This window comes from Bufo gargarizans, chromosome 3 (genome assembly GCF_014858855.1).
Source record: "Bufo gargarizans isolate SCDJY-AF-19 chromosome 3, ASM1485885v1, whole genome shotgun sequence".
Taxonomy (NCBI): Eukaryota; Metazoa; Chordata; class Amphibia; order Anura; family Bufonidae; genus Bufo; species Bufo gargarizans.
The window spans coordinates 17,885,682-17,912,708 of NC_058082.1; the positions used below are offsets into that span (position 1 = coordinate 17,885,682).

The following is a 27,027-nucleotide window of genomic DNA, read 5'->3' on the forward strand; positions in this document are numbered from 1 at the left end:
AGAAGCCAAATGTCCCACTTGATCATCAGGTAGATGAAGTTGAGATTACTGGGGGGTTTGACCTTCTCCCGGATAGAAGATAAACTAGGGTTTCTTTTCTTATTTCTCATGTCCTTTATTTGTGATCCTTGTAGGAAAGTGATGGAAGTGGAAGGACGAGTGGCCTGGAGAACCCCACATCAGTGTCGGTGACTGGTAAGAGCCTTTCATAAATCCTGGGTTTTCTTCTGCCCTTATACATTGCAGACTGAGTTTACAGGAAACCTTCTTCCTGCTTCCAGTGGAGGAGATGTTTTCCTGACATTCTCAACTATAGCACTTATGCTGAGAGCGCCCTCCTCTTACCAGGTAGCGATAGGAAAAATAAATTAGATCTTCTACAGCTCCTTCTCAGTGTCTTCATGTACCTTCCAGAGGGGACCATCACAGCATTTGCTGTGGGTCCATTCCTGTGGTGGGCAAGCTGGTTTTGATTACCGGTAGGTTCCTGCCATGCGGGGGAATGATGAGGTTGGCTTGTGGAATTTGTGCTTTCCTGGGGGTTACCGGCCTCGACTTCTTGATACCAGACAAAATTGTTGGTGTCCCGGAGGGCTTCTCTTCTCTTAACCCCTTCAGGACAATGCCTTTTTTCACCTTAAAGGGATTCTGTCGCCAGTTTTTACCCCCTCCAGATAAAAATATGGTTATGTTCAGGGAGCTTTAGTGATTCCTAATGTGGTCTTATAACTGAAATCTGTAGGCTCATTTTGCCTAAAAAACGCTATTACTAACCTGTCATTCATAAAAATAGGGTGCCCAAGGGGGATGTAAATGGCTCCAAGCTGTCGCCCGAACCCGCCGCCGTTCGTGCCCAGCTCCTCCTTTCCTGACATCAGCGCCGCCTCAGAATCCTGTGTGACGCCTCCGGCTATCCCTCACTCCCCCCTCCTTCTTCTCTAACATCTCGCGCGTGCGCACAGGCCTCTGCCTGATGCGCCCGTGCGGACTTCTCCGTTCGGCTTCATGGAGCGAAGTGCGCATGCGCCGGCACTTCGCCCAACCTCCCGATGACCTGCACACTCGCTCCATGAAGCCGAACGGAGAAGTCCGCACGGGCGCATCAGGCAGAGGCCTGTGAGGGATAGCCGGAGGCGTCACACAGGATTCTGAGGTGGCGCTGATGTCAGGAAAGGAGGAGCTGGGCACAAACGACGGCGGGTGTGGGCGGCAGCTTGGAGCCATTTACATCCCCTTGGGCACCTTATTTTTATGAATGACAGGTTAGTAATAGCGTTTTTTAGGCAAAATGAGCCTACAGATTTCAGTTATAAGACCACATTAGGAATCACTAAAGCTCCCTGAACATAACCATATTTTTATCTGGAGGGGGTAAAAACTGGTGACAGAATCCCTTTAAGGACCAGGCCAAATTTTGAAAATCTGCCATATCACTTAAGGGGGTAATAACTTTGGGACACTTTTTTACTTAACCAACCAGTTCTGAGATGGTTTTCTCATGACACATTGTACTTCATATTAGTGGTAAATTTGAGTCAATAAGTTTTCCTTCATTTAGTAAAAAATCCCAAATTTACCAAAAATTGGGAAAAATGTGCAATTTTCTAGATTTGAAATTATCACCTTTTAGGCTCCATTCACACGTCCGCAAAATGGGTCCGCATCCTTTCCGCAATTTTGCGGAAAGGGTGCGGACCCATTCATTCTCTATGGGGACGGAATGTGCTGTCCGCATCCACATTTGCGGATCTGCACTTCCGCATCCGTGCTTCCGTTTCCGCAAAAAAATAGAACATGTCCTATTCTTGTCCGCAATTGCGGACAAGAACACGCATATTCTATTATGTCGGCAATGTGCGGTCCGCAAAATGCGGAAAGCACATTGCTGCTTTCCGTGTTTTGCGGATCCGTGTCTCCGCAAAACACATTGCGGACGTGTGAATACAGCCCTTAAGGCGGACATCACACTTCATAAAATATTTATTACTTAACATTTCCCATATGTCTACTTTTATATTGGCATCATTTTGTAAATGTAATTTTTTTTTTTTTTTAGGACACTAGAAGGCTTAGAATTTTAAAATTTTTAGGAAAATTTCCATAACCCATTTTTTAAATGACCAATTCACTTTTGAAGTCACTATGTGGGGTTTACATAATACAAACCACCCATAAATTACCCCATTTTAGAAACTACACTCCTCAAATTTTTTTTAACCCCCTCAGCCCCCCTAGCTTGAACCCCCTTAATGACCAGGCCACTTTTTACACTTCGGCACTACACTACTTTCACCGTGCAACCTACCACCCAAATGAATTTTACCTCCTTTTCTTCTCACTAATAGAGCTTTTATTTGGTGGTATTTCATTGCTTCTGACATTTTTACTTGTTTTGATATTAATCGAAATTGACCGAAATTTTTGCAAAAAAATGAAATTTTTCACTTTCTGTTGTAAAATTTTTCAAATAAAACTACATTTCTATATACACTTTTCTCTACATTTATTGTTCTACATGTCTTTGATAAAAAAAAAATGCAATAGGTGTATATTTATTGGTTTGGGTAAAAGTTATAGCGTTTACAAACTATGGTACAAAAATGTGAATTTCCGCTTTTTGAAGCAGCTCTGACTTTCTGAGCACCTGTCATGTTTCCTGAGGTTCTACAATGCCCAGACAGTAGAAACACCCCACAAATGACCCCATTTCGGAAAGTAGACACCCTAAGGTCTTCGCTGATGGGCATAGTAAGTTCATGGAAGTTTTTATTTTTTGTCACAACTTAGCGGAAAATGATTATTTTTTTTTTTTTTTTTTTTTTTTTTCTTACAAAGTCTCATATTCCACTAACTTGTGACAAAAAATATAATTTTACATGAACTCACTATGCCCATCACGAAATACCTTGGGGTGTCTTCTTTCCAAAATGGGGTCACTTGTGGGGTATTTATACTGCCCGATCATTTTAGGGGCCCTAATGCGTGAGAAGTAGTTTGGAATCCAAATGCGTAAAAAATGCCCTGTGAAATCCTAAAGGTGCTCTTTAGAATTTGGACCCCTTTGCGCACCTAGGCTGCAAAAAAGTGTCACACATGTGGTATCGCCGTACTCAGGAGAAGTAGGTCGATGTGTTTTGGGGTGTATTTTTACATATACCCATGCTGGGTGAGAGAAATATCTCTGTAAAAGACAACTTTTCCCCATTTTGGAAAGAAGACACCCCAAGGTATTCCGTGAGGGGCGTGGCGAGTACCTAGAATATTTTTTTTTTTGGCACAAGTTAGTGGAAAATGATTTTGTAAGAGAAAAAAAAAAATATATATATCATTTTCCGCTAACTTGTGCCAAAAAAAAAATATTCTATGAACTCGCCATGCCCCTCACGGAATACCTTGGGGTGTCTTCTTTTCAAAATGGGGTCACTTGTGTGGTGTTTATACTGCCCTGGCATTTTAGGTGCCCTAAAGCGTGAGAAGAATTTCTGGAATATAAAAGTCTAAAAATTTTTACGCATTTGGATTCCGTGAGGGGTATGGTGAGTTCATGTGAGATTTTATTTTTTGTCACAAGTTAGTGGAATATGAGACTTTGTAAGAAAAAAAATAAAAATAAATCAATTTCCGCTAACTTGTGCCAAAAAAAAAAAAATCTTCTATGAACCCGCCATGCCCCTCAAAAGTGATCTTTATAGCGCCGCAGCGATTTTACGGTGTTTTTGCAGTGATCAGAAAAAAATAATTCTGTCACTGCGGTGGGGCGGACTGAAGGCAAGTGTGCGCACAAGATCTGGCCTGATCGGGCGAACACTGTCCTATTCTAGTCAATTGCGGACAAGAAAAGGCATTTTTATATAGTTCTGGCAATGTGCGGATCCGCAAAATGCGGAAAGCACATTGGCGGCGTGTTTTGCGGATCTGTGGATCCGCAAAACACATACGGACGTCTGAATGGAGCCTTACAGGGGGGTGATCAATGACAGGGGGGTGATCATGGGTTAATAAGTGACAGGGGGGGTGTAGTGTAGTGTGGTGCTTGGTGCTACTTATTACAGAGCTGCCTGAGTCCTCTGGTGGTCGATCCAAGCAAAAGGGACACCAGAGGACCAGGTAGCAGGTATATCAGACGCTGTTATCAAAACGGCATCTGATATACCTTTTCAAGGGTTAAAAAAGCTGGCAGGCTGTAGATCAACTCGTTTACCTTCCGATCCTGTGAATGCGCGTTCACAGGAAGTCTCGCGAGATGACGCGTATATGCGTTTACGAGGAATAAACTGCCCGCCCGCAGGACGCATCCCTGCGTTAGGCGGTCGGGAGCTGGTTAAACTGTGCTAACCCATTTCAAAATGTCACGTTTCTTTGCAATTTTTCCATTCTAAACCAATTTTCCTGTAAAACAGCAACGTTTTACAACCAAACAAACCTCAATATTTATTACTCTGACTCTGCAGTTTACAGACACGCCTCATGTGTGGTCATAAACTGCTGTATGGCCACACCACAGGTCTCGGAAGGGAAGGAGCACCATATGGCTTTTGGAGGGCAGATTTTTCTGGAATAATTTTCTGGGCCCATGTTGCATTTGAATACCTTCTGATGCACCCCTACAATGGAAACCCCCAAAAAGTGACCCAATGTTGGAAACTACACCCCCCAATTACATATTTTACAATGAAATTTCACTTTAGGCCCAATTTTTCATTTTAACAAGGGATAACAGGATAGAATGCAGCCCACTATTTGTTATGCAGTTTATCCTGAATACGGAAGTACCCCATATGTGGCCATAAACTGCGGCACACCGCAGGGCTCCATATGAAAGGAGCGCAATATTGTTTTTGGAGAGCAGATTTTGCTGGAATGGTTTTCGGATGCTTTGTCACATTTGAAGACACCCCGAGGTACTCCTAAAAAAGGAACCCCCCCAAAAAAAATGTGACCCCATTTTGGAAACTACACCCCTCAAGGAATTAATCGAGGGTTATAGTGAGCGCTGTGACCCAACAAGCGTTTCATGGAATTTAAAAACAGTTCGCTGTGAAAATGAAAAATTACATTTTATTCGCAATAAAATGTTGCTTTAGCCCCATATTTTTCATTTTCACAAAGGGGTAACAGGAGAACATGCACTTCACAATTTCCCCCTCCAGCAACAGAGATGTACTTTCTGGTTTGGAAGAAGAGGGAGAATGGGTGTCATCTAATGAGTCCTCTGAGGACGAGGCCGCAGGGAAACCACTGTTTCATGTTGAGAACACTAACTCCCTAGTTAAGGCGGTTAGAGCTACCACGGGGTTGGATGATCAGAAGCCACCGCAGTCAGTCCACAACTCTATGTTTGAGGGTCTAGGTCCCAGAAGAAAGAAAGTGTTTGACGTGCATAAAAACAGTTAAGCGGTCATTGCCAAAGAGTGGAAAAAAACTGACAGCAAGTTTTTTGTTCTTTTACTTCTGTGAAGTGGAGATATCCTTTTGATGAGGAAATCTCCGCTTCTTGGGATGGGGCCCCGAAGCTTGATGCTCCGGTAGCCAAAATGTCCAGAAAAGCAGCACTTCCTTTTGAGAATATGGGTTCGCTTAAGGACCCGATGGACAAGAGAGCAGAGGTTTATTTAAAAAAGAATTGGGAAGCCTCTGCGCGGCTTTTAAACCCGCTATTACCGCCTCTTCTGTTGCTAGATCCCTGAAAGTGTAGATAGGGGAGTAAGAGGCTCACATTAAGGGGGGTACCCTTAGGGAGCAGTTACATTCCCTACTATAAATAATGCTTTAGAGTTTTTAGCCAGTGCTTCTGCAGACTCTTCAGAATTTTCCACTAGGGCTTCCGCCTTATCTAACTCTGCCCGTAGAGCATATTGCTTGAAGGGCTGGAATGGGGATGCTAGTTCCAAGGCTAAACTTTGTGCTATTCCTTGTCAAGGAAAATTGTTATGTGGGCCGGTCCTTGACGATTTACTAGAAAAAGCCTCAGACAAGAAAAAAGGCTTTCCCTCCGTTAGTCAGCCCCCTAGGAGGTCTTTCCGTTCCTGTTTTATTAGAGAGAGCTTTAAGGGGAAAGAGGAAGCATAGCAGTTTTTAGGAGCTGCTAGGAAGTCTATGGGTTTTATTATACCGGGTCTGAAGCCTCAAAAAAGCAGTCCCATTGACGCCAGGCCCCCAGTCGGAGGTCGGCTGTCTCTCTTTTCTCATCTGTTTCGTGTCCTGAGGAGGTCTCTCCAGGGGTGCTGTCATAGGCTCAAAGAAAACCGATTACCGGTAAGTGTAATCCAATATATTTGTTGACTGAGCTGTGTGAGGGTTTGTTTGTAGCTGCACAAGCTGTAGGTATTTATTTTTGTACCGTTTTGATCGCTTTTTATACCATATTATTATTATTATTATTTTTTGGAGGTGAGGTAGGCAAAAATTAAAGTTCTGTCAATGTTTATTTTAATGAGGTTTCACATGTGGTATATTTGATATCCTAATTATATTCTATTGGTTGATATGGGTTTGACATTACCAAATTTCTAGTTTTTTTTTGTTTTACTACTTTTACAGCATAAAATCACTTTTGTATTAAAAATAAATTATGTTTTGCACCGCCATGTACGAACATCCATAACGTTTTCATTGTAACCCATTTTTCTGGGACTGGCTGTAGTTTTTATTGGTATCATTTTGGAATACATATAACTTTTTGATCATAAATGAGACAATATGGGGCAATATAAGGCAATTTATTTTATTTACATTATTATTATTATTATTATTATTATTATTATTATTATCTTTTTTTATTAAGTCCCACTTGGCTCTTGAAGATCCAGTGGATCTGATGGCTATACAGTGCATTGCAATAGTCATGTACACTGACACTATGCCTCTTCAGATCCTGCAGGGTCTGTAAGGCTTAGGGCCCTTTCACACTTGCGTTGTCCGGATCCAGCGTGTACTCCACTTGCCGGAATTACACACCGGATCCGGAAAAATGCAAGTGAACTGAAAGCATTTGAAGACTAAATCCGTCTTCAAAATGCGTTCAGTGTTACTATGGCAGCCAGGACGCTATTAAAGTCCTGGTTGCCATAGTAGGAGCGGGGAGCGGTATACTTACAGTCCGCGCGGCTCCCGGGGCGCTCCAGAATGACGTCAGAGCGCTCCGTGCGCATGGATGACGTGTTCCATGCGATCACGTCATCCATGCGTGTGGGGCGCCCTGACGTCACTCTGGAGCGCCCCGGGAGCCGCACGGACGGTAAGTATGCTGCTTCCCCGCTCCCCACTACACTTTACCATGGCTGCCAGGACTTTAGCGTCCCGACAGCCATGGTAACCACTCTAAAAAAGCTAAACGTCGGATCCGGCAATGCGCCGAAACGACGTTTAGCTTAAGGCCGGATGCGGATCAATGCCTTTCAATGGGCATTAATTCCGGATCCGGCCTTGCGGCAAGTCTTCAGGATTTTTGGCCGGAGCAAAAAGCGCAGCATGCTGCGGTATTTTCTTCGGCCAAAAGAACGTTCCGTTCCGGAACTGAAGACATCCTGATGCATCCTGAACGGATTTCACTCCATTCAGAATTCATTAGGATAAAACTGATCAGGATTCTTCCGGCATAGAGCCCCGACGACGGAACTCTATGCCGGATCCGGACAACGCAAGTGTGAAAGGGCCCTTAGATACATGGCAAGCCTGTATGCCTTTGTAAGGCGTCCGGTTGGCATGGTAACCATCGGGCTGCTGCCATCACAGCGTGGTGGCCCAATGGGGGGGAGAGAGGAAGCCAGCCATATCGAGAACGCAGCTGGGAAAGTGGTGGCTGGAGGACCCTGGCTATCCCCAGGCCTGGCCACCACAAGCGCTATCCCCATAGAATGGAGTGGGAGCTTCCACCGCTCCCGTTCATTTCTATGGAGATAGCCGAGCCAGCGCTTGGCTATTTTCGGAGGCACCATAGAAATGAATGAAGGGCGGCTGTGCATGCACGGTCTCTACTACTTTCAGGGCTCCATTCTCGGTGTAGGTGCGGGTCCTACCTCTGGCACCCTCACCTATCAGACAATGGGGGCATATCCTAGCGATATGCCTCCGTTGTCTGAGATGCGAATACCCCTTTTAAAGAGGGAATGAAGGATGTAATTAAAGGGGTTTTTTAACACTTTAATATTGATGACCTATCCTCGAGAGATGGGGATCTCTCAGGTAGATCTTTTCGCTTCTGTCAAAAATTCATAACTGCTCCAATTCTTCTCTCTGAATCCAGGTGATGGGGGTATAGGGTTGGACACCCTGGCTCATGCATGGAATTTTCAGCTGGACTATGCATTTCCTGCTCTGTCACTTCTACCCAGGGTTCTGAAGAAGATTTAAGAAGAAAATGTTTGATCCACTTTATTCACGCCTGTGTGGCCCAAAAGGTCTTGGTTCCTTCTTATGAAGTTGCTGTATCTGGAGGGTCCCTGAATTCTCACAATTAGAAGCAGCTGTACAAATGCACACAGAGCAAGTAGAGGAGGAGAGTGGTGGTGATGGCAACAATGGGAGTAGTAGTTTAATCAAGCACAGTGCCGTACATTGTATAGTGGTAATGCAGCTCAGCCCCATTCACTTGAATGGGACTAGGCTGCCCCTAAGCCACGTGACCAATAAACATGATGTCACTGGTCTAGGGTCAGCTGTAAGAGGGCAGCAGCGCTCAAAGGAGTGCCGGAGCCCTCTCAAGCAGCTGATCGGCAGGGGTCCCGGGTGTCAGACCCCCTCCGATCAGATACTGATGACTAGTGTTGAGCGAACCCGAACTGCAAAGTTTGTGTCCATACCGAACTTTGCGAGTTCGGGTACTTGGACCCAAACCCGAACTTTGCAGCAAAAGTGCAGGTTCGAGTTCGGTGTTCGGGCATTTAATAAAGCTTGATGAAAGGCTGCAGGGCAGCCAATCAACAAGCTTTTAAGCTGTGGGCACTTAGAAGCCATCACAGTCATGCCTAGTAATGGCATGGCTGTGATTGGCCGGTGCATCATGTGACCCGGCCTCTATATAAGCTGGATCACGTGTAGCACCGCCCATCAGCAGGCAGCTGAAGTGAGGGAGAGTGTTAGGAATCTGGCTGTTAATTCTGTGGGTGACCATCTTTGTACCCGACACAAAAATATAATAGTTAATCTGTCTGTTAGTTCGGTGGGTGACATATACCCATTTTTTGTGTGAGGTACAACTTTTATGAAAGTTAGACAATGTGTGTGGCAGTATCTGGAGACTACCAGACCATTCAGAAAGTCAATGTCTTTGTCCAATTCCAGGGTCTTAGGAAAGGGTTCAGAGCTTCCAAATGTTAGTTAGCTCACTGGAGTGTATTGGCTATTTGTGAGGCCTACAAAGCTGTTGATAAGGAACGTCCAGTTAATTTGTAGGCTCCTTCTACCAGGGCCACGTCTTGGTATGAACATGACGATGTTTACGTAGAGCAGCGACTTGGTGGAACCCTCACATTTGTCAAACATTATAGAATAGACATAAATTTAAAGCAAGGATTTATTATTCATTTGGAAGGTCCTGCAGGATGTGTTTAATTGTTTAAATCTGGTTGATCTCAGTGTAAGTGCCACTGTGGAGGACAACAGGGAAAAACTGGATGACACTTAGATCCCAACCAAAAAAATGCATACCGTTAAATGTTGGAGTGTTGGTGCTGCAGATTCTCCTAGGCTGTCTGGTTCCAATTAAGACACTGAGGAGGAGCTGAAGGAGGATATAATTCTTCCTCTCCCTACCTGGTGGGAAGAAGGTTATCTCAGCATCCATCATGGAGAACTTGTGAAAAGGTAATTACTGGTAATTGTAATCCAGTTTTGTAGCCTAGATCCCAGCTGTCCTATACTGAATTCCACATCAATTTGGTTGGATACCGTTACTTAATAGGAGCTTCTCTCTTGGCACTCTATCAGCTAGCACTGAAATGATCCTACCAAAGTCAGTCCACCACTCCATTCATTGCTATGGCACTTACAGAGCTCTCTGTGTATTTACATAAAAAGAGGACCTCTTATTTTGATTGTATACCTTGCTCATTTTATAGATTGTCATGTGGCAATTCTAAAATATCAATAATTTTTTGGTAGAAAATATTTTTCTTCTTCCAGGTGCAGACAGTACGAGAAGCTCCCGTGGACATCTTACTTTGTCTCCCTGTTATGAAGTAGAAGATAATCAGCCAAAGATTGGCAAAAAAATACTGGGTGGCATTTTCTCTTGTTCTGAATGTGGAAAAAAATTTAAAGATAAATATTTTCTTTCCGTGCACGAGAGAATTCACAGAGATGAAAGACCATTTTCCTGTTCCGAATGTGGAAAATCTTTTAACTATAAATCAGTTCTTGTTAAACATCAGAAAAGTCACACAGGAGAGAAGCCATTTTCATGTTCTGAATGTGGGAAATGTTTTACCCAGAAGTCAAATCTTGTGAAACATCTAAGAACTCACACCGGAGAAAAGCCATTTTCATGTTCAGAATGTGGAAGATGTTTTTCACTTAAAGGTCCTCTCGATAGACATCAGAAAATTCACACAGGGGAGAAGCCATTTTCATGTTCAGAATGTGGTAAATGTTTTTTACTTAAAGGTCCCCTTGAGAGACATCAGAAAATTCACACAGGAGAGAAGCCGTTTTCATGTGTGGAATGTGGAAGATACTTTAGACGTAAATGTAATCTTGAGAGGCATCAGAGAGTTCACACAGGTGAGAAGCCATATTCGTGTATGGAATGCGGAAGATGCTTTGTGCTCAAAGATTCTCTTACGAAACATCAGAAAACTCACATAGGGGAGAAGCCGTATTCATGTCCAGAATGTAGGAAATCATTTACCCATAAAACAATTCTTGTTGAACATCTAAGGACTCACACAGGAGAGAAGCCATTTTCATGTCCTGAATGTGGAAAACGTTTTGCCCATAAATCAAATCTTGTGCATCATCTAAGAACTCACACAGGAGAGAAGCCATTTTCATGTTCAGAGTGTGGTAAATGTTTCACCTACAGGTCAACTCTTGTGGATCATTTAAGAGTTCACACAGGGGAGAAGCCATTTTCATGCATGGATTGTGAGAAGTGCTTTATGCATAAAGATTCTCTTCAGAAACATCGGAGAATTCACACAGGGGAGAAGCCATTTTCATGTAGTGAATGTGGAAATAGTTTTATGTATGCAGCTGCTCTTGAGAAACATCTGAGAACTCACACGGGGGAAAAGCCATTTTCATGTCCTAAATGTGAGAAATGCTTTAGCCAAAAAGTTGACCTTGTGAATCATCTAAGACGTCACACAGGAGAGAAGCCATTTTCATGTGTAAAATGTGAGAAATGCTTTACTCGTAAATCAGGTTTTCTTAAACATCAGAGACGTCATACAGAAGAGAAGCCATTTTAATGTTTAATTTGTTGGGATGTAACCAGTGTGGAGCTCCATTGGGTCACCAACAACAATATAAAAAAGGCTGTACTAAATCTGTTATCCAGGCGAGAAAATCCCCTGTCTCCACTCTACTGAACTAATAATTGTGCTTAAATTAAAACCTCTATCAGTATACATCATTGAAAGAGACTTTAAAGTCTGTCTCAATACTGTTCCTCTGTGTGGTGTATCTCTGCAGTAGATCAGGGACGCGGCTCCCCGTTATTGTGACCTTATAAATCGGAGAGTTTTGAGGCAATGCCATAGAAGATGCCAATAGCACAGTTAAACACATTAACATGTCCTGTTTCTGCCCCAGCTTTATGAACTTAAAAAGGACAAGCAGCCCATTAGGTCCATAAGAAGAAAGATACAGATAGGTACAATAGCTGTGTGGGTTTTGCCTTACCTCAGCTGTCCCTGCTATGTTATCAAGTAGGAAGTAAAGGTGAGGCAAGGGAATATTATTTTCAAGTCTACACGACCAGTGTGACCTGGTACCAGATAAGGTGTCATGGTCTGATCATGCTTTCAAAAGGCTCCCCTTTACCACTTCTCCATCACAGATGGCTCACAATACCCTCAGCTCCTACAGTCTTCTACACATGTCTCTGTGTCCCTTACAACAATTTTTAGCTCAATTTAGCTAAGGGTTTTCTGTGATCTTTATACTGATGACCTGTCCTCTGGAAAACCTCTTTAATATAAATTTATGTCAAGCAACTAGTTGTCACCTCTCTCTTAGCTAGATTCAGCCTATTTCCCCATAACAACTGGAAGAACAGACTGTAGAGCCAGGTCCAAAGAGGCTCTGGAAAACTGCATCCACTGCCCAGGTAGATGAAGAAATGCAGCAGGTACGTTTTAATTGTTAACTCATTCCTTGAGAGTCAAATACAAACCCTTCCATTGGTTGATCTCCTTAGTGGCGATCTTTAGCCTGCCATCCTAATTTTGCATGGGTTAGTCCTGTGCCCAAATTCAATTTCTGTCAAATTCTGTTGTCCTGGAGATCAAAAGATGGATTATCCTCTCCCAGCCAGAAACTTTCACAGTTATCCCGATTGATTATAGACCCGGAAGCCTCCAAGTAGTGTTCTACCTCATATATCACATATTGCCTCCCCTCCTGAGGACACAAAGACTGTGATGCCATCATAATAACACAACTCTGAGATCCATCTCGACTCTCACCAACAGTCTGCGATCAAACCTTCTAAGGAAGGGTTCAATAGTAAACACGTATACCAGACCTAACCTCAAAGGAGGGTCCAGACAAACGTTCTTAAGCAGGAAACTGAGTACCTGCATACAAGGTCTTTAGCCAATCAACAAGCCCCCGGGCAGGCCATACCTCAGAAGGACAGACCAGAGGTTAATTCGACCAAGCACATCTGCCTGATCTAAGGACAGCTTGTGCCCCTTCCAGTTGCTGCCTTGCTCTGCTCCACAGTCTCTCTGACAACAGGAACAGCACTAAACATGCTATGACCTAGAAACGAGCCGTCCCCTGAAAGGAGCCAGCGTTCAGACTTGACCAGCCATCTCCGTTTTTCAATTAGTCTTAAATGTTCAGCCATTTCTGAGATAAGAGTTAAAAATCTGTCTGTTTACAAGCCGTGACTTTGTTTTCTTTAAATCCTGGCTCATGTAGAGCTCTTGTTCTTGATCTCCTGACCTCATAAACATATATAAGACTACTTTCACATCTGCACTTTCCCTTTTCGCTATTGAGATCCATCATAGGTTCTCAACAGAGGAGGAAAACGCTTTTGTCCCCATTCATTGACAAAACTGAACTGAAGGGAACCGAGTCACCAGAATGCATTCCGTTCCATTTGGTTGCATCCCCATCGCGGACAGAATAACGCTTCAAGCAGAGTTTTTCTGTCCGTGATCTGGTGCGGAGCAAGACAGATCCTGACACACAGTCAATGGGGACGGATCTATTTTCTCTGACACAAAAGAAAACAGATCCGTCCCCCGTTGACTTACAATGGTTTTAGAGATGGATCAGTCATTGCTATGTTGCAACCAGATCCATTCATAACAAATGCTGATGGTTGTATTATCCGTAACAGAAGCGTTTTTGCTGATCCATGACGGATCCAGCAAAAACGCAGATGTGAAAGTAGCCACAGTCATATTCTTTTCTGGCTGAAAATAATTGAGCTACTGTATGAGTTTTTATGTGGTCAGGAGATGGGATAAGAGACCTACATGAGCCATCAACTGACGAGATTAAAAAACTTTTGTATCAAACTTTTGAAAAAAATAAATATATATTTTATCCCAAAATGAGTAAAATGCAATCCTAAAAAAATGCCCCCAGAGGTTTACAAAGCCATTAAGTTTTACCATAAGCATACAGGCCCCTGACCAGATCCTGGACAAGTTCTGCACAAAATGGCTCTGGAGATCATTATTTTTTATTTTGTGAAAATGGAGGACTTGTCCAAAATGTTTAATTTTTTGGGACATCTGAAGGGGGTATCCTGTTCAAGAGGAAACTAGAGAATGTAGGTGTAATTATAAAAAAAAAAAAAATTGATAATTACTTGAGAGATCCTGCACTCTGGTTCTCCCGGCACGGCTCTGCTTTCATCGGCAGTGACTGGCTGCAGCAGTCAGGTGTTGTCACCGTGGCTTCGCTGCCGCAGCAAGGAAAGCAGAGCCCTGCTGGAGGTATAGAAGCAGCAAACAGGACCACCCCTTTAATAAATTGCAAACCATGGTATACAGCATTTGTAGTGTGAAATAGTTGGCTAATACATAAAAACCCCAGAGATGTGTAGGACCCCATGATATATACAGTAGTATCGATCTACTGCAGAACATGCACCAGACACAATCCTTATCCTACAAGCAAGAAGGTACGGAGGTAAATGGAGAAGAAAATCCTCAGGGAAGAGCCGACTATGTGAATTGTCTGGAGACGGCTGCAGAGGGGCAAGGTGTTCAGACACCACTGTCGGGAAGAAGCTGTAGAAGTCTTCCTTGTGGTGGGGTCTGTAAGATGCTGCTGTGCAGAAGCCTCACTGTCACTCCCCGGGAGTGAGATACAACAGAGACAGGGTCGGTGATGCCAAAGTTGGAGCTCTGGACCGTGCATGTACTTGAAATCGTAGCTAGTAATACGGTGAGACTGGTAATGACTGGTTCTGGTAATGAAGGGGGATGGGTAGAAGAAGCTTCTTACAGTATATACTGAATATGTTTGGGATATATAATCTTTTTGATATTGTGAGGTTCCCCAACATCTATTAAACCACAGGGACATTTTATAAGGTATACCACATGTGAATAATTTAGGTACCGGGTATTTTTGTCCAGTCTCTGCTCCCATAGCCCCCTTCTCTTTCACGGATGTCTCCCACATGGCTCACTGTCCCTCAAACTGCATGTCCACATAGAATACTCCTCATTAATCTGTATATTCCACAGACTGCTCCCCGTTATACCCTATCCCTCAGCCTTCTCTGTATGCGTCCGTCCGTCCCCCTCACAGACCACCCACCTGCTCCCTTCTATCAGACCGCTCCCCATTATTCCCTGTCCCTCAGCCTTCTCTGTATGCGTCCGTCCGTCCCCCTCACAGACCACCCACCTGCTCCCTTCTATCAGACCGCTCCCCATTATTCCCTGTCCCTCAGCCTTCTCTGTATGCCTCCCCCTCACAGACCACCCACATGCTCCCTTCTATCAGAGTGTTCCCCATTATTCCCTGTCCCTCAGACTTCTCTGTATGCCTCCACCCCCCCCCTCACAGACCACTTACATGCTTCCTTCTATCACATTACCCCTCTGTGACTACTCCCAATGGCCTTCTCCTCTCTTAAAGACTGCTCTACATTTCTTCCCATCTCCTTCACACTCTGTTCTCCTTGGCCTCTTCTACCTGGTTGACTGTTCCTCCTGTCCCACTCCTACTAACTATACCTTCTTCCTTCAGACTGCTCCTCATTCCTTACTTATTACCCGCAGACTGCTTGCCATTCCTCCTTTTTCTCTCATGGTGCAACTAACGCCTGATTTCTCTGTTGCGCCGGTATGGCCACCATTCAGTTTTGACGTCTCTAATTTGTTAATCACTAGCATCGGTACAGAGAGAAGGAGACCTCTGCTCTTCTCAGTGGCATCTCCTTTTCCTAGGCTGTGATGCCCTCAAATCGCAACGGACCGCTACACAGCCAGGGAGAAGACGAGCTGTTCTCGTGAGATTTGGTGAATCTCGGGCTATGTCAGCGACCAGCGGTAGTGATTAACATATTAGGCACCAAAACGGAAAATAACAGCGCAACAGAGCGGGTCCGATCTGAAAAGTGAAATGGCATCTGCGGGAGGACTACATTTGAAGGTCCTCATGACAGGTCTTCATATCTAGGTGTCACCAGGATCAACACTATACAACCAGCATATAGCCTGGTAGGGTTGACGAAGCTGATTAAAACGATACCTTTACTTTTAGTGTAGGCGCCTGCGTTCAGACTTTTATTTCTCTGCAGATGAGCTAGAGGAGGCGGGCATATGTAGCATGAGCACCGCTCCAGCAACGCCCCTGGTGCTCAACACTAACACCTCTTCCCTTAAAAACATACCCCCTCCCCTTAGATTGACAGCACTAGACTTCACGTCTAGCGCTGAGATCTGGCACCTGCACACCCACTTGGTAGAACGGCGCATGCACACAACCTTTTCGGCTGCTTCCAGAGCAGCGAAGATGAAGCTTCCATTTCCAGGTTCAGAGACATGACGGCGCGGGCGTGCCCACCACATTGTATGCACGTGCCATTCTAGCAAGCAGGTGCAAGGTCTCAATGTCAATCTAAGGGGAGGGACGTGTTTTTAAGGGAAGAGGTGTTAGTATTGAGCACTAGGGGTGTTGCTGGAGTGGTGCTCATTCCACATAGGCCCACCTCCTGGTGCTCGAATAGCACTTTTGCATAGAAATAAAAGTCTGAATTTTATTCGGAACGCAGGCGCCTACACTGAAAGTAAAGGTATGATTTTAATCAGCTTCGTCAACCCTACCAGGCTGTATGCTGGTTTATAGGGTTCATCCTGGTGACACCAAGATATGAAGACCTGTCATGAGGACCTTCATATGTATCTTTAAGGGCAAGGCTACGTGGCGACAGCAAACTGCAAAAAATGTGTGCGACTCCTCTGCAACTTGCTGATGGAAGACCATTTCAGAGCTGGGATTTGGCTGTTGAGTCGGGGGAATCACGTGACTTACATTGAAGTCAATGGAGTAAAAGTCGCATCATTATACGAAATGTCGCCATGTAGCCTAAGTCATGGAATAGTAATCCACATAGAGGTGGTAACCCTGGTCCAGCAGTAAGTCCTATACTACTTTCCCAACTCCTAGGACAGGGGGTGGGTGGCATTCTGTGGGTTCAATTCCGTGTCCTTCTCTTCGTAAACCCGGAACCTATGGTTGTGCGCAGAGTTACGCTTGCACAGCTTATACATTTTCATTCCACACCGGCCTTTTGCGGGGCAGGTACTAGCGGAATTTTACCACCCTCCGATACTAATTTCTGGCTTTTATAGAGCCCCGGACCCCAAAACATCATTATTTTTGCTGCATTTACTGGGGTCCACAGCAGGACCACCTTGTGCAATGAATTTCTTGGATTATAAATTAGTTTGGGCCACCATGAAATTTACAATGTTCTCAGAGGAAAGGGTTTTGAAAAAAGATTTCTTTGAGGCCGGCAGTATCGATCTAGATTCCTAACCTGCTCACAGACTCCGGAATCTGAGGCTGATAATCCTCATGGGGTAGAGGCCATATGGGATTTCTTCTGGGGTCCGCCTCAGCTGTTGTCCTGGGGTGCCTTCATGGCGGAAGAGAAAGAGGAATGACAGATCCTCCTCTTCCTCGCTTGGCATTAAAATTACGAGACATAGAAAAGAAAAACGGAAGATAGAAATTAAAGCTGAAACAAAATAATATTAAAATTTAGCAGAGAGGGGCAGCAGCACAGGCTGGAGGGTGGGGAATGGGACAGGAGGTGGATGGGAAACGGGAGGGAGGGGTAAAAACTGCCCCCCAAAAAGTGGCTAGTGAAAAAACAATGACTAGAACAAGGGTCAGGAGGGAGAAGGACACAGGGAGAAGAGGTTTGGCAGTTTGTGATCATCACCATTAACCCCCCTTGGACCACCAATGATATCCAGATCAAGTAAGCTACACGGACACGGCTCTGCTCACTGTTCCTGACCAGGATGGTGGGGGCAACTGTGTCTTATGTTCAATATAAAACTGTCAGTTGTGGCCATCATGGAGGCTATGCTGTTTTTTTGTTAACATGGAGGTGATCAGTGTTGCTTGGTCACCTCCATTTTTGGTCACCTGAAGCACCCAGATTGAATTTTGCATTAGAAATGCTGCTACTGGTTAGTGATTGACCGGACAATCACAGCTATTGCTGATACTGGGGGGAGTGCAAACCGCCCTGGATGATTAGTAAATATGGTCTGCTGTTATTAGTCCTGGTGACCATCTCCGGCTGCACCGTACATGGACGTCACTTTGCAGAAACTCCTCACCTTCAGAGCAATACATGCATGGAGACCACCTCAGCCAATGTCTATTGAGGAGCTAGGGCCAGCCTAGGTTCCTGTACTGAGCTGTGTTCTTCTGTTCCGGATATTCTCATACTGACCCAGCTTCTTTCTGCCCTGTATGATGGTTCTCTGCCTGCCCTGACCACAGTTGTCTCCTGCTGACTCTTTTCCCACAAATCTGTCTCTTTAGTTTTCCTAGACATCGGCCTAAGTGGTGACTACTTCGGAGGTAATGACCTGGGTATCAATGGTAAAGTCTAAACCTCCTCTTGGGGCACAGCTGGCACCAGAGACCATCATGTGGCAGAACCTGGGCAGACTCTATGGGGGCTTCATTCCCCTCCTCACACAGCCCCTCACTGATTGGCTGCAGATTCACGGAGAAACCTCCACTGAGGGCTGCCCTTGGGGTAAAGACAATGCAGCCATTGCCCAGTGACACAACCATACCCCCCCCCCCCCCATGAGGGATTATTATTATAGCACCATTCATTCCATAGCGCTGTACATGTGAGAAGAGGTTTACATACATAATACAGACAAATGCGCTAATTCTGTGAAACACATAGGAGAGGTGACATTCGAGGGGCAGACCTTCTTCATGGTGATGCTCCCTTCTGGGCACCCCCCGCCATCCACCGCTGTAAGGGTGCAGTACTAGGAGCAGATGCTTACAGGTGAAACTCGAAAAATTAGAATTTCGTGCAAAAGTCCATTTATGTCAGTAATTCAAATTAAAAAGAAATTGTATTAATGCAGCTTAAAATTAGAATTTTGTGAAAAGGTTGAATATTCTCGGCTCAAAGTGTCACCCTCTAGTCGGCTAATTAATCCATACCCCCTGAGCAAAGGGACCTGAGATTGTGACTGTGGGGTTTCATAAGCTGTAAGCCATAATCATCCAAATTATAACAAAGGCTTGGAATATCTCGCTGCCTGTAACGAGTCTCATGTTCGCTTCACCTTTTAAGCTGCATTACTGAAATAAATGAACTTTGCACAATATTCGAATTTTTCGAGGTTCACCTGTACATTCAGCGCAGGCGGAGAACGTAGGAATGACCCGACCGCACGCCATCAGTCCTTCATCTGATAAACGGTAAAGTTTTACAGATTCATTGTTCCCTATCATAAGGAACTGGCCCATTTAGGACGTAGTTACACCACAGACTGGTGACCAGAAACTGGTGATAAACAAACATACAGTCCCATGTAAATAACATCACCTCTCTAGTCTTCTCTAACACACAGTCCCATGCAAATAACATCAGTCCCCCTCTTCCAGTCTACTCTAACATACAGTCCCATGTAAATAACATCACTCCATCCAGTCTTCTCTAACATACAGTCCCATGTAAATAACATCACTCCCTCCAGTCTTCTCACATACAGCCCCATGTAAATAACATCACTCCCCTCCCTCCAGTCTTCTCTAACATACAGTCCCATGTAAATAACATCACTCCCCTCCCTCCAGTCTTCTCTAACATACAGTCCCATGTAAATAACATCACTCCCCTCTTTCCAGTCACAATCTAGATTCTTGAGCTGCTCACAGACTGATAATCCTCACGGGGTAGAGGCCATATGGGATTTCTTCGGGGGTCCGCCTCAGCTGTTGTCCTGGGGTGACTTCATGGGGGAAGAGAAAGAGGACAAGAGGAATGACAGATCCTCCTCTCCCTCACTGGACATTAACCCCTTAAAGGGTTTCTACCACCAGGTTTTGACCTATTGAGCTGTCTGATACTAGTGATCTGCTAGTGTCTGCTGTACCTTTATTGATATGCAAATGAGACTCTAGGTGCTATGGGGGGTCGGCGAACATGGTTAGCTCAATAGGTCAAAACCTGGTGGTAGAAACCCTTTAAGGGCCTCCGCCGTACATGTACCGCACTGGTGGATGTGAGTTAAGGACCAGCGCCGTACACCCACCTGATCAATCCTAAAATAAAACGTAAAATTGTAAAAAAAAAAAAAAAAAAAGACATATTGGGTATTACCGCGTCCGTAACGACCGACTCTATAAAAATATCACATGACCCACCCCCTTACCTGAACCCCGTAGAATTTTTTTTATAAAAACTGTGCTAAAACAACCTTTTTTTTTGTCACCTTACATCACAAAAAGTGTAATACCAAGCGATCCAAAAGTCACACGCACCCTAAAGTAGTACCAGTCAAACCGTCATCTCATCCCACAAAAAATTAGACCATACCTAAGACAATCGCCCAAAAAATTAAAAAAACTATGGCTCTGAAAATATGGAGACACTAAAACATGATTGTAAAACTTAAATAAATAAAAAAGTATACATATTGGATATTGTCGCCGTAAACCTGCTGTATAAAAATATAACGTGATCTAACCCCTCAGGTGAAAAAATGAAATAGAAACTGTGTCAAAAAAGCTATTTTTTTCACCTTACATCACAAAAAATGTAATACCAAGCGATAAAAAAGTAATGTGTACCCCAAAATAGTACCAATCAAACCGTCATCTCATACCCCAAAAAATTAGCTGGTAAAAAATAAAAAAAACTAGAATATGAAGACACTAAAAAAAAAAAAAAAAAGAAACATGTATTATGTAAAACTGAATCAAACATCAAAAAAAGTTGTCCTATTTTGTATTGTTGCATCTGTAACCACTTGCTCTGTAAAAATAGCACATGATCTAACCTGTCAGATGAATATTGTAAAAAATACAAACGGTGCTATTTTTTGTTACCTTACCTCACAAAAAGTGTAATATAGAGCAACCAAAAATCATATGTACCCTAAACTAGTACCAACAAAACTGCCACCTTATCCCGTAGTTTCCAAAATGGGGTCACTTTTTTGGAGTTTCTACTCTAGTGGTGCATCGGGGGGGGGGCTCTAAATGTGACACGGCAGCTTGAAATTATCCCAGTGAAATCGTCCCTCTAAAAACCACATGGCATTCCTTTCCTTCTGCGCCCTGCCGTGTGCCCGTACAGCAGTTTACGACCACATATGGGGTGTTTCTGTAAACTACAGAATCAGGGCCATAAATATAGAGTTTTGTTTGGCTGTTAACCCTTGCCTTGTTACTGGGGAAAAAAATGGATTAAAATTGAAAATCTGCCCAAAAATCACAATTTTCTTTTAATTCCTGTGGAACACCTAAAGCAGTAACAAAGTTTGTAAAATCAGTCTTGAATACCTTGAGTGGTTTAGTTTCTAAAATGGGGTCATTTTTGGGTGGCTTCTATTATGGAAGCCTCACAAAGTGACTTCAGACCTGAACTGGTCCTTACGAAGTGGGTTTTAGAAAGATTTGCTTCTAAACTTCTAAGCCTTCAAACATCCAAAAAAAAGAAAATGTAATTTACAATATGAGCCAAACATGAAGTAGACATATGGGGAAGTGTAAAGTAATAACTATTTTAGGAGGTATCACTATCTGTTTTAAAAGCAGACAAATAGAAATTTTGAAAATTGCTATTTTAAAAAAAATCTTTTTGTAAAATCTCAGAATGGCCTGGATAAGTAAAAGTGTTTTAAAGTTATTACCACATAACGTGACACATGTCAGATTAAAAAAAAATGGCCTGGTCCTTAACCGCCTCCGGACCGCCTAACGCGGGATTGCGGTCCGGAGGCGGCTGTCTCAGGCGGAGTCACGCATCGGCGCGTCATCTCGCGAGACTCGAGATTTCCTGTGAACGCGCGCACACAGGTGCGTGCGTTCACAGGATCGGCCGGTAAGCGAGTGGATCCACAGCGTGCCAGCGGCGATCATTCGCTGGCAGGCTGTAGATGCGTTTTTTTTTTTTTTAACCCCTAACAGGTATATTAGACTCTGGATCGACCACCAGAGGACACAGGTAGCTCTGTAATAAGTAGCACCAAACACCACTACACTACACGCCCCCCTGTCACTTATTAACCCCTGATCACCCCATATAGACTCGCTGATCACCCCCCTGTCATTGATCACCCCCCTGTCATTGGTCACCCCCCTGTAAGGCTCCATTCAGACATTTTTTTGGCACAAGTTAGCGGAAATTGATTTTTTATTTTTTTTTGTTTTTTCTTACAAAGTCTCATATTCCACTAACTTGTGTCAAAAAATAAAATCTCACATGCACTCGCCATACCCCTTACGGAATCCAAATGCGTAACTTTTTTTAGACATTTATATTCCAGACTTCTTCTCACGCTTTAGGGCCCCTAAAATGCCTGGGCAGTATAAATACCCCACATGTGACCCCATTTTAGAAAGAAGACACCCCAAGGTTTTCGCTGAGGGGCATATTGAGTCCATGAAAGATTGAAATTTTTGTCCCAAGTTAGCGGAAAGGGAGACTTTGTGAGAAAAAAAAAAAAAAAAAAATTTCTGCTAACTTGTGCCCCAAAAAAAAAAATTCTATGAACTCGCCATGCCCCTCATTGAATACCTTGGGGTGTCTTCTTTCCAAAATGGGGTCACATGTGGGGTATTTATACTGCCCTGGCATTTTAGGGGCCCTAAAGCGTGAGAAGAAGTCTGGGATCCAAATGTCTAAAAATGCCCTCCTAAAAGGAATTTGGGCCCCTTTGCATATCTAGGCTGCAAAAAAGTGTGACACATCTGGTATCGCCGTACTCAGGAGAAGTTGGGGAATGTGTTTTGGGGTGTCATTTTACATATACCCATGCTGGGTGAGAGAAATATCTCGGCAAAAGACAACTTTTCCCATTATTTTATATAAAGTTGGCATTTGACCGAGATATTTATCTCACCCAGCTTGGGTATATGTAAAAATACACCCCAAAACACATTGCCCAACTTCTCCTGAGTACGGCGATACCACATGTGTGACACTTTTTTGCAGCCTAGGTGGGCAAAGGGGCCCAAATTCTAAGAAGCACCTTTAGGATTTCACAGGGCATTTTTTACACATTTGAATTTCAAACTACTTCTCACGCATCTGGGCCCCTAAAATGCCAGGGCAGTATAAATACCCCACATGTGAACGCATTTTGGAAAGAAGACACCCCAAGGTATTTCGTGATGGGCATAGTGAGTTCATGGAAGTTTTCATTTTTGTCACAAGTTAGTGGAATATGAGACTTTGCAAGAAAAAAAAATCATCATTTTCCACTAACTTGTGACAAATATATAAAAAGTTCTATGAACTCACTATGCCCATCAGTGAATACCTTGGGGTGTCTACTTTCCGAAATGGTGTCATTTGTGGGGTGTTTGTACTGTCTGGGCATTGTAGAACCTCAGGAAACATGACAGGTGCTCAGAAAGTCAGAGCTGCTTCAAAAAGCGGAAATTCACATTTTTGTACCATAGTTTGTAAACGCTATAACTTTTACCCAAACCATTTTTTTTTTATCAAAGACATGTAGAACAATAAATTTAGAGAAAAATTTATGTATAATGTTTTTTTTGAAAAATTTTACAACTGAAAGTGAAAAATTTCATTTTTTTGCAAAAATTTCGGTAAATTTAGATTAATAGCAAATAAAGTAAAAATGTCAGCCGGAATGAAATACCACCAAATGAAAGCTCTATTAGTGAGAAGAAAGGAAGGTAAAATTCATTTGGGTGGTAAGTTGCATGACCGAGCAATAAACCGTGAAAGTAGTGTAGTGCAGAATTGTAAAAAGTGGTCTGATCATTAAGGGGGTTTAAGCTAGGGGGGCTGAGGTGGTTAAGGTGAAAAATAGCAGGGTCCTGAAGGGGTTAAAATTGACAAGGAGACATGAAAAAGAAAAGAAAAACAGAAGATAGAAATTAAAGCAGAAAAAAATTGAAAAAATTTAGAAAGAAAAAACTTGTAGTAGAAATAATTTACTATAGAAACAAACCCCAAAAGTTGAGCACAGGTGTCTTTGAAAAATCTGCAATATAAAAAATTACTACAGCCCAAAAAAAAACTGCACTAGAACTTTCTGAGGCGTCCTGCACACGAACGTGTGCGTCCCGTGGCCCGTGCACCGACCATGGGGCAGCTGCAGCGGATCGCGGACCCATTCACTTTAATGAGTCCGCGATCCACCCGTTCCGCAAAAAGATAGAACATGTCCTATCTTTTTGCTGAACGGAAGTACGGGACGAAACCCCACTCCGTAGTGCTTCCGTAGGGTTTCCTTCTGTGCTTCTATTTCGCATCTCCGGATTTGCAGACCTATTCAAGTGAATGGGTCTGCATCCGTGATGCGGAATGCCCACGGAGCGGCGCCCGTGTATTGCAGATCCACAAATGTGGTCCGCAATATGGCAACGGGCAGTACCACGTTCTTGTGCAGGAAGCCTGAAATTTAAAGTTCTGCTCCCAAAATTTAGCAAGGCACAGAGACCACATAAGAGCAAAAAAGACATAAAGAAAAAACAACAATACAGTCCCGTGTAAATAACATCACTCCCTCTCTTCAGCCTTATTTAACATACAGTCCCATGTAAATAACATCACTCTCCTCCCTGCAGCCTTATCTAACATACAGTCCCATGTAACATCCTCGCTAGTACACACATGTGTTGACAAGCACAGATTCCTGTGTTCCCAATAGCCTCGTCCCTCCCTGTGACATCACCCTCCTAGTGTCAAATGACCAGTGTGTGGAGAGCAGGAGGCCCTTCCCCTACCTGTGACATCACACCTCCCAGGGTCACATGACCAGTGTACAGAGAGCAGGAGGAGGGATGGGAAGTAGAGAGGATCCTGGACTGGAGGAGTGCAGGGTAAGTGACCGGAGGATGTGACTGGGAGATCTTGTCAGAGCAGAGATTATAAGGAAGGAACACTGTGTAGTGGACGAGTGACTACAACCCTCATCATGCTGCAGGATGAGCACTGACTGGAGCTCCTAGCTGTGTGGATGTGGGACCTGGCAGTAGTAGAGGAGAAGACCAGGAGCAGACAGGAGGTGAGCGGGGGATCAGACTGAGGAGGAGAGGGGATCTGTGAGCGAGGGGTGGCTCACGTACTGGAGCTGGGGCAGAAGGACATGGTGAGGGGCCCATAGCTGGTGATGTATAGAGCGGCCAAGTGACACTCTCAGGACAGTGCTCCAGTAGAGGTGCTGCAGGGTTGGACGCAGGAGAAGAGAGGGAAAGTGCTGTAGGCGGCCAAAATATTGAGGGCTCTGAAGTCTCTGGGGAGAGGAGATGACTAATGAGTGTTGGAGAATCTGCAGAGATGTGACATAGAATGTGGAAAACCATTGCCCAATACAGCGTTTCCTAACCTGGTTCTGCTCCGCGATCTCTGGTTCTGGACCAGCGCTGGCATCAGGATAATTCTTCACATACAACATCCTTCTGCTGGCCTGAGGAGAAGGTGGGGAGTGAGAGGTTTTGTGTGCCCTGGGGCCCGTACAATTAATTGTAGAACTAATGAGTGGTGGAGGACACCGGCTGCAGGCTTTCTGTAGCACAAAGCTATACACTCCCCAGTATGCCCAGTACAGACCTGACAGCAGTGCACATGGACTCACGACAACTCTGACTGACATCTCATGGACTTCTGTATCTGTCACTGGGGGACGGTTATCGGTCTGTGGACATTTTATGTGAGCCGTCCATTCTACAATTTACATAATCATAGACGGGAGGATAATGACAGTCATCTATGGATGGATGTGACTGGACACAACGTGGAGCATTCCTTGTGTGAAGAGAATAAGCTCCTGAGATCAGGAATGTTTATTGTAGTTCTGGACCATGGATTCTAGAAGTGACCAGAGCTTACGGGTGGTCATCTGGAGAAGACCTTAAGAGGGAATCTGTCAGGTCATTATATCCCCATAACCTGCTTCCATGTAGTAGTAGATGACCTGACAAATTTTCTGAACACGTCCCTTTATGTTCTGCAGCCTGGAAGATGAGACCCGGCTGTTGTATGTGGTGCATTGAAGAGTGTAAATGTTCTACTTTATAATTGAGGTGGAAGACTAAGTCTTATAGTACATGAGCAGATGAAGCAGGTGATTGTCGGGAGGGAAGCCTTCCTTACTGGCAATCGCCTGCTTGTTAGTGAAGGAGACCGCTGCTATTACAAACAGTAATCTCCTCCACAGTATAGAGAGCAGAAATCACCAATGCCACCACTCGTCCTCATACTGAATCCTTGTTTGCCAGCAGCAGATCTTGATTAGATGGCATGAGCTGCTGCCATCCAACGATGATTTTTCAACCTGCTGAAAGATTGAGATTGCGAAAGATTGTAATCGGCGGCAGAATTACACTGCCAGATGATCGCCAGCGAGAGTTACTACAGTCGTTAGCGATGATCTGCATTATTATCTGCTAGTGTAATATAAGTCTAATATATCACATTATCATCAGTGATCTGGTGTATCAGTCCCCTCCATTGTGTGCTCGGAGTAGTAGTCCTTTATAATCAGTGACTATACTTTATGTATGATCTTCTTTCTAATGGGATTTTACCGTCAATCCTCCTTGTTTTTTCTCAGGTTCCTTAGGTGTAGGACTCTCAGAGATAAAGTCTTCTTTGTAAGATGATGGCTCTTTTCATAAATGACCCACCGGGGATGGAGAAAGAGAGAAGCTACATAGCTGCAAGGATATTAGACCTCACCCTGGAGATCATCTCCTTGATAACTGGAGAGGTGAGAGTCTCACATGACATCATTCTTATCTCTAGTAATAAACCAGGTAAATGTCTGGAAAGGTGGAGGCTTCTTACAATCTGTGTAGTGATCGGCGTCTCCTCATACACAGGATTACACAGTAGTGAAGAAGTCGTCTGATGAGTGTGTAACACCTCGTGTGTCAGGAGGATGGAGCAGGACCCAGAGCCCCATCACCGACCCTCCACCTCATTCACTGATACATGAGCAAAAGATCCTAGAACTTACCAACAGGATCACTGACCTGCTGAGCGGAGAGGTGAGCGCTGCTGGGTATGGAGGGACATAATACAATAACGCCAAGGGAAGGGTCTGGTAATGACTGTATCATTGTGTTGTCAGGTTCCTATAAGGTGTCAGGATGTCGCTGTCTATTTCTCCATCGAGGAGTGGGAGTATTTAG

General features: G+C 44.0%; 1 protein-coding gene and 1 long non-coding RNA gene across 2 annotated transcripts in view; one reads left to right on the top strand and one right to left on the bottom strand.

The window, feature by feature from the left end:
• Positions 1 to 27,027, bottom strand: part of LOC122931070 (zinc finger protein 773-like) — a 426,553-nt gene that overhangs the window by 11,765 nt on the left and 387,761 nt on the right. The gene's annotated exons all lie outside the window — the stretch shown is intronic.
• LOC122931088 lies at positions 1 to 27,027 on the top strand. Its single transcript, XR_006388210.1, has 5 exons — positions 1 to 29; positions 135 to 195; positions 26,448 to 26,603; positions 26,716 to 26,883; positions 26,967 to 27,027. It is a non-coding gene; the product is annotated as an uncharacterized LOC122931088 (long non-coding RNA).